At 40.2% G+C, this 8,413-nt stretch overlaps 1 pseudogene; it reads left to right on the top strand.

The window, feature by feature from the left end:
• The first annotated feature begins 6,267 nt into the window (after positions 1–6,267).
• Positions 6,268–7,706, top strand: LOC101698890 (homeobox protein OTX2-like; annotated as a pseudogene).
• The last annotated feature ends 707 nt before the right edge of the window (positions 7,707–8,413 follow it).

Raw genomic sequence — 8,413 nt, 5'->3', positions numbered from 1 at the left:
TTTTTAATGGGCTCCTATCAGTCTTACATTATTCTTCTTTGCATCATCTAGGAGCTGCTGGATTGATTTCTCATGGTTCCTTACTATTTTTAAGAGAACTCTCTTTTCTTGGTCACTGACTGCCATCCTGTCTCTGTATCTGATATTCTGTCTTCAGATTGGCTCAGTCTGCTGTGTATGCTTTCAATAGAGTTTTTAACCTCCTGGATATCTGTTCAAATCTGTTTCATGGATTCCATTTCTTTCTTATGTTGGGCACTCATGGTTTCCATTTCTTTTCTATCCTGGGCATTCATGGTTTCAATCATGGTCCTGAGCTCATCTATTTTTTTTTATTTATCTGTTTCTGTTCTAGAGTCTCTAATCATGTCTTTCCTTCTGCTCAGCATTTCTGTAGTTATCTGGGAAATTATTTCTGTTTTGAATTTTTCTAGAGCCTCATTCATCTGTTTTGTTACTTCTTGTGCTATCAGTTCTGGGTGTCCAGGTGGTTGATTATCAGACTTTTCCACCTAATTTCTCCCAAAATTTGCCTTTGGTGGGTGGAAGTCTGGGTTTGTGCCTTGCTTAAATGTGTTCGCATTTTTGTTTTTGGTACTGTCCTTGGTTTAATTTCTGGGTTGATACTTCAATATTGCTTATTGTAAGTATCATTGTTACTTGTATTTAGAACCCTTATGGAATGATTGCTTCTCAGAGGTGTCTTCTAGGTATAGCTGGTCTTTAGGTTTTGAGTCTCTAATGACTCTGAGGCTAATTTTCATTATACCAGGAAGGACAACTGCTTAGATCAATCACAACACCTTAGCCCAAGTGATATAATCAGCAACAGAATAGCATCAAGCACAGCTTAGAAAATGACAATTTATGGTAGTTATTAATCAATCACCTTTAACTGTGTGAATTAAATCAAAATTGAGGACCAGCCCAACATATGATTATAGTGAATAAACTCTTCAATATAGCAAATTTACCCTTGGGATGGGGACTTAGAAGGAGTTGGGGAGGGAGGGATAGATAGGGAGAAGGATAGGGAAAGGTTAGCAGTAAGGCCAGAGGACACAGGAAGATCATGCAAAGTCTAGGAAACTATTGAAGACAAGAGGAAAAGACAGAATGAAAGAACAAATATGAGGACAGAACAACCTAACAGCAACAGGGAGGCTAGAAACTATTACTTTCCTTTAAAACTAATGACCATTGAGAGAAGGAAAAAGAGAAGAAAAGAAAAAGAGAGAAGAAATCCAAATTAGGGCCAGAACAGGAACAAAAAGGGAGATGAACAACGATGTGGGACAGTGAGAGAATGAGAGAGAGAGAGAGAGAGAGAGAGAGAGAGAGAGAGAGAGAGAGAGAGAGAGAGAGAGAGAGAGAGAGAGGAGAGAGAAAAGAGAAAAAGAAAGAGAAGAAAAAACTTTGAAAAGAGTAGAAAAAATTAAAAATAAAGAGGAAAAAATAAATTTGAAAATAATAAACACAAAATAAAAATGAAGAGCCTCCTTCAGGGTATGTCTCTGCTGTCACAATAGACAATGTAGGCAGCAGTGTTCATATATAAGTCAATGAGTCTCAGCAAGCCAGTAGCAGACCCCTAAGATTCAGGCAGATTTCTGGCTGCAAGTCCCAAGTTGAGCTCCCTGTCCTCCTGCAGGGTTTAACTCTGCAAGGTTCTACTGCAGGTTCCAGCTGCCCTTCCCCTTAAGACAGTCCAGGTTCCGATGGGAGGTGATGATCCCTCCAACTTACCAAGTATGGTGGTCTGGTGTGCCTTTATTGCAGAGATTCTCTTCACTTTTCCTGTGGGCTTCAATTTTCATCAAGGAGCTTGACAGAGGCCCTCTTTCTGTTAGTCACTTCTGCTCTATCTTCTGGAGCTCAGGACAATGGTCTTTATGACCTCCTGTGCCTCTGTAGTGTGGAAGGAGGTACTGGTGCAGCCAGGAGGCCAGGGTGGGGCAGAGTAGGGGGTGGCAGGGCGTGCTGCAGGTGTGGGCGAGACAGAGCCCCCGCTCCACACTCTATGTGGCTGAGGTCCTCACCTTTTGCTTGCTGATCGCTGGGAGGCAGGGTGTGGCTTAGTATCTCTTCTTTTTTTTTTTTTTTTTTGGTAACTGGTATCGAATTTGGGACCTTGCACTTTCGAGGCAGGCAGTGGAAACACTGAGCTAAATACCCAGCCCTAGTATCTCTTCTTCTAAGGGTACAACTATGGTTTGGATTTGGTTTGAGTTTGGTCCTCCTAGTCGGAGGTGGTTAGGTTACTGGAGTCACTGCCTTTGGAAGGAATATACATAGTTCTTAGTGGGTTGTTGCAAAAGATCAGGACTGGCCAATCCCACTATCTAGCTTCCTATCTCACTATAATCTTTTCCTCTGGCAACACTTCTTCAATGATGTCATCTGCCATGATGTGACATAGCCAAGGGCGCCTTCACAAGGTGGAAATGATGGAGTTGCCTAATCTTGGATTTCCAGTCTCCAAAACTATGAGTTAAATAAATCTTTTTCTTTATAAAGTACCTAGACTTGGGTATTTTGTTATAGTAATAGGACAAAGACTAATATACACACTAATTCTATCAGATCAGCGCTCCACACTTATGACCTCACTAATCTAAATTATCTCCTTATATGTCCTAATTCCAAATATAGTTGCATTAAGGCTTCAGTGTATAAATCTGAGATGGATGTAATTTTGGATTATCAGAGGTCAGCCAGTCTTCTGACTGTCTAGAAAGGGGGACAGTGAGGGGTAAAGAAAAAAGACAGTAGAGACTTGCATAAGGGGCCAGAAGGTCAGTGCCTCAGAGCAGGCAAAGACCAAGACACCCCAACCTTGCCACTATTTATTGGGTTGGTTCATAGGGAGTATCAGATGTCTGATAGGCCAGCGATAATCCTAAATTCACAATGATTTAATAATCCAAGGGAGTATCAGATGTTGGAGAGGGCAGCAATAATCCTGAGTTCACAAAGAGCTTATGCCGATGTAAACTTGCCCTTGAGCATCACAACATTATGGGACCATTGAGGCTTCAGACAGCCCTAATAATAATTTAATTGTGAAATGATTTTTTCCCAAAAATTATGTAGAATGGCTCCTGACATTGAGTGGACACAAAGCTATAGCAGAAAATGGTGTTTCACTTTCCTAACTGAAAGGAGGCCAGGAATTCTCCAGGTATTAATTTGGTCAAGGTTGTCTCACAAAGAATATTGGGAGATGGCCTACCACAAAATTAAATGGCTTAAAACAAAACAAACGCACTATCTTATGGTTGTCTAGAGGTAAAACTCTGAAATGAGTCTCATTGGGTTAAAATCAAGGTGTGACAGGGCTGTCTTCCCTCTGGAGGCTCCAAAGGAAGAACATGTTTCTTGGTCTTTTCTATCTTTTAGAGGTCACATGCATGCCTTGGCTCATGGCCTCTTTCTCCATCTGCAGAGCCGGCAGTGTAAGTGAATTCTCTCTCTCTCTCTTTCCCTCCCTCCCTCCTTCCCCCTCCTCCTTCCGTCCCTCCCTCTCTCTCTCCGTCTCCCCCTCCCTCTCTCCCTCTCTCTTTCACTTCCCTCTGAGCTCTACTTCCAAGATCATATCTTCTTTCATTCTAATTCTTCTGCCTCCATCTTGAAACAACAGGAGTGATGACTTCAGGTCCAGTTGAATAATCCAAGATAATCCCTTTATCTCAAGAAACTTTAACCATTTCTACAACATAAGTTTTGCCCTGTAGGTAACACATTTACAGGTTCCAAGGATTAAGATCCCCATCCAAGATGGGGGGGGCATTATTCAGCCTACCACACAGAGAAAAGTGACAGTGCCCAATCACACACACTTAAATGATCTTCCCAGAGGAAGCACACTTCATAGGCAAGATAAAAGGAGAATGGGTAGAAAGAGAGAAAGTTGGGAGGATCTTTAAGATCTTTAAGACCCATGGATGTTTTGCATTAGATTTTACTACAGGAGTTGTGGATTGGCTAGTTGAAAGAAAACAAACTCAAAAGGGTAGCTTATTTATGTGAATCTAGCATTGACCATTAGGTTTATTATAGTCAATAGGTATGAGTGTGTTGGGTTTTAGGTTCATGGGATGAGGAACAAGAAGGCTATATTGCAAACAACTATGCGGAGAGGAAGTTTTAACTAGGCTAAAAGTGATACAACAAAGTCTTAGGATATAAGGCCACTTTATAAATATCAATTTGTATTTCTATGTGGTAGCAACAAGCAGTTGGAAAATTAAATTTTAAAAATATTGCTTGACTACAAATGGTCAGATTGAAGGAATACTTCGATGTGTTGGAATCACATTTATGGTGGTAGTTATACATAATCTGAAAATTAATTAAGAAAGCAATTTCATTACAATAATATAAAAAGAATAACATAGGAATAAATTTAGGAGCCAATATACTTGGATATTGAAATATATAAAATATTGCTGATAGAAATTAAAGAAGACCTAAATAAATAAAAGGACATCCCATGTTCTTGAATTGGGAGATTTAATACTCCTAATATGACAATACTGCCCAAAGCAATCCACAGACTCCATACAATTCCTTTCAAAATCCAAACTGCAATTTTTATAGAGATGGAAAACCCATCCTAAAATTCAAATGGAATCTTAATAGCCCAAATAGTTTTTAAAAGAAAAAAATTGGCAGACTCACACTTCTTGATTTCAAAACGAACTAAAAATCTACAGTAATCAAAACAGTGTGGTACTGGAATAAGAGCAAATATAGATAAATGAAATGGCATAGAGAGCTCAGAAATAAACCCATGCATATATGGTCAATTGATTTTTGACAAGGGTGCCAAGACCATTTAATGGAGAAAAAAGAATTTTTACAACACATAATGCTGGAAAAATTGGATATCCAGATGCAGAGGAATGAAGTTTGACCCTTATACCATATACCAAAAAACCCCCCAAAACCTCAAAATGGAGTAAAGGCCTAAATATAAGAGTTAAAACTGTAAAAATCTTAGAAGAAAACATGAGAAAAAAACTTTCAATGAGTAGGGCAATAATGCATTGGACATGACAACAAGAGTACCAGCAACAAAAGAAAAATAGATAAATTGGACTTCATCAAAATTTATAGTTCTTTTCATCAAAATATATGACCAGGAGGGTAAAAGGATAACCTATAAAATAGGGCAATATATTTGCAAATTATATATCTAATAACAATCTAGTATCCAAATATTTAAAGATCTTTACAACTCAACAACAATCTAATTTTAAAATGGCCAAAAGACTTCAATACACACTTCCCTAACAGAGATAAAATGGCCAATGAGCACATTAAAAAGATCTTCAGCATCATTAGTCATTAGAGAAATGCAAATCAAAACCACAGTGAGATACTACTTCTTACACACTAGGATGACTATAATGAAAACCAAAGCAAAATAAACAAGTGTTGCTAAACATATGGAAAACTTGGGACTCTTCACACATTGCTGGTGGAATGTAAATTGGTGCAGCCACTATAGCAAACAGCTTGATGGTATGTTAAAAAGTTAAACATGGAATTATCAGTTCCTTTTCTAGATACATACTCAAAGTAATTGAACACAAGTATTCAAACAAAAACTTGAACATAAGTTCAAGCACTATTTATAACAGCCAAAAAATACGAGCAACTCAGTGTCCCCTGATGGGCAAATGAATAAACAAAACATGGTTTATCCATTTGTTTGGGGTTTTTGTTTGTTTGTTTGGTACCAGGGATGGAACTCGGGTCCTTGCGCTTGCGAGACAGGCAGTGGAACCACTGAGCTAAATCCCCTGCCCTATCCATTTAACGGAATATTACTCAGCTATAAAAGTATTGAAGTACCAATACATTCTACAATATGGCAGAACCTTGAAAACATTCTAAGTGAAAGTGAACTATCCAGAATAGGTAGTCCATAAAGACAGAAGTAGATTGACAGTTGATTGGGTCTGGGGAGAGGGAGAAATGGCGACTAATAATGGATATGGGGTTTCTTTTGGAGGATTGATATTTATGTTTTAAAATCAGATAGTGGTGGTGGTGTATAATTTTATGAACATACTAAAAATGACTGGATTGTACACATTAAAAACTTTATTGTATGTAAATTATGCCTCAAACTTTAAATAAAAGAATCCATACAACATAGAAATGTAAACCACTCTTTTTAGTTAGTGGTGGAACGTGAGGAAGCTGCTGCCTGCGAAACAGTAAACCAGCACTTCTGTTTATCTGTTTGATTTGCCCTTAGTTCCACCAGTCCAAAACCACCCACCAAGGACCTTGAACCTGTCCACCCCAGGCGAATCCAGACCTTCTGGCTGGGTCCCCCCGATTTGGGCTGACTTTGCGCCTCCAAACAACCTTAGCATGATGTCTTATCTAAAGCAACCGCCTTATGCAGTCAGTGGGCTGAGTCTGACCACTTCGGGCATGGACTTGCTGAACCCCTCCGTGGGCTACCCGGCCACCCTCCGGAAACAGCGGCGGAAGAGGACGACCTTCACCCGGGGAACAGCTAAATGTGCTGGAAGCACTGTTTGCCAAGACCCGGTACCCAGACATCTTCATCCGCGAGGAGGTGGCACTGAAAATCAACTTGCCTGAGTCCAGGTTGCAGGCGTGGTTTAAGAATCGAAGAGCTGGGCCAGGGATTTAGCTCAGTAGTTCCGCCGCCTGCCTTCCAAGCTCAAGGACCGGAGTTCGATCCCCAGTACCAAAAAAAAAAAAAGAATCGAAGAGCTAAGTTCCGCCAACAGCAGCAGCAACAGCAGAATGGAGGTCAAAACAAAGTGAGACCTGCCAAAAAGAAGACTTCTCCGGCCCGGTAAGTGAGTTCAGAGAGTGGAACAAGTGGCCAGTTCACTCCCTCCTCTAGCACCTCAGTCCCGACCATTGCCAGCAACAGTGCTCCTGTGTCTATCTGGAGCCCAGCCTCCTTCTCCCCACTGTCAGATCCCTTGTCCACCTCCTCCTCCTGCATGCAGAAGTCCTATCCCATGACCTACACTCAGGCTTCAGGTTATAGTCAAGGATATGCTGGCTCAACTTCCTACTTTGGGGGCATGGACTGTGGATCTTACTTGACCCCTATGCACCACCAGCTTCCTGGACCAGGGGCCACACTCAGTCCCATGGGTACCAATGCAGTCACCAGCCATCTCAATCAGTCCCCAGCTTCTCTTTCCACCCAGGGATATGGAGCTTCAAGCTTGGGTTTTAACTCCACTATTGATTGCTTGGATTATAAGGACCAAACTGCCTCCTGGAAGCTTAACTTTAACGCTGACTGCTTGGATTATAAAGACCAGACATAATCGTGGAAATTCCAGGTTTTGTGAAGACCTGTAGAACCTCTTTTTGTGGGTGATTTTTAAATATGCTGGGCTGGACATTCCAGTTTTAGCCAGGCATTGGTTAAAAGCATTAGATGGGATGACGCTCAGACTCCTCTGATCAAAGTTCTGGGAGGCATAGAAGGAAAAATGAAAGGCCTTAGAGGGGCCTATCAACCAGCAACCTGAAATGGACAAACCGATCTACTTAAGATCCTGTCATAGTTTTAGATCATTGGTTTTCCTGATTTGCAAAGTGATCTATCCAATGCATTTTAGCCATGTGCAACTAAACACACCAAAAATCAAAATCAAAATGAAGTTGTGAGGGAAGGGAGGGAAGGTCATAACCTTCCTAAACAGAGGTGATCCAATGTTTTAGCCAATCCTTGGTTGAATCTTACGAATGAACAGTGTCTCGAGCTCATTCATGTTTCATGACCAACTGGTAGTTAGCACTGAAAAACTTTTCAGGGCTGTGTGAATTGTGTGACTGATTGTCCTAGATGCACTACTTTATTTAAAAAATAATGTTCATAAGGATTCAATATGTAGTTTAAGAGACAATCAGTGTGTGTCTTATATAAATGGTACATCTGTGGTTTTTAATCTGTGCTAGATTTCAAAACTGTGATCTCCTGTTATTGTATGCAACCTTGAGCCCCACATCCGCAGGGGCCCTTCTGTGATTAAATAGGTTATAATTATAAGCAAAATTCAGAGCAACTGAGTACAGATCTAAAAAGATTACCTTTGGCTGGAGGTGAGCTGCACTGAAGCTTTCTGACAAAATTTCTCTGGACAAGGAGAGTGAGAGAAGAGACAAAAGGATATTAATTCATCTGTAATTTGATGTTGGTAAGCCTACCAGTAAGGAGACATTGGTCAATTGCTCTAACCCTGATGAATTTTTAAACTGAGATCATTGTCGTTTATGCTTGCAGATGTTAACTGGCAAAGTGATACATGTGTAAACTTTTTCTTCCTGGATTTGGCAGATATGTATAATTATATTAAAATGGTTCTAGCACAAAGAAAAAAAAAAGAAATGTAAACCAAAA

Source organism: Heterocephalus glaber, unplaced genomic scaffold, assembly GCF_053883595.1.
Source record: "Heterocephalus glaber isolate CG9 unplaced genomic scaffold, H.glaber_assembly_v1.0 deba00000331, whole genome shotgun sequence".
NCBI classification, from domain to species: Eukaryota; Metazoa; Chordata; class Mammalia; order Rodentia; family Bathyergidae; genus Heterocephalus; species Heterocephalus glaber.
Note: the sequence above shows the minus strand (reverse complement) of the source record. Positions and strands in the feature narration are given on the sequence as shown.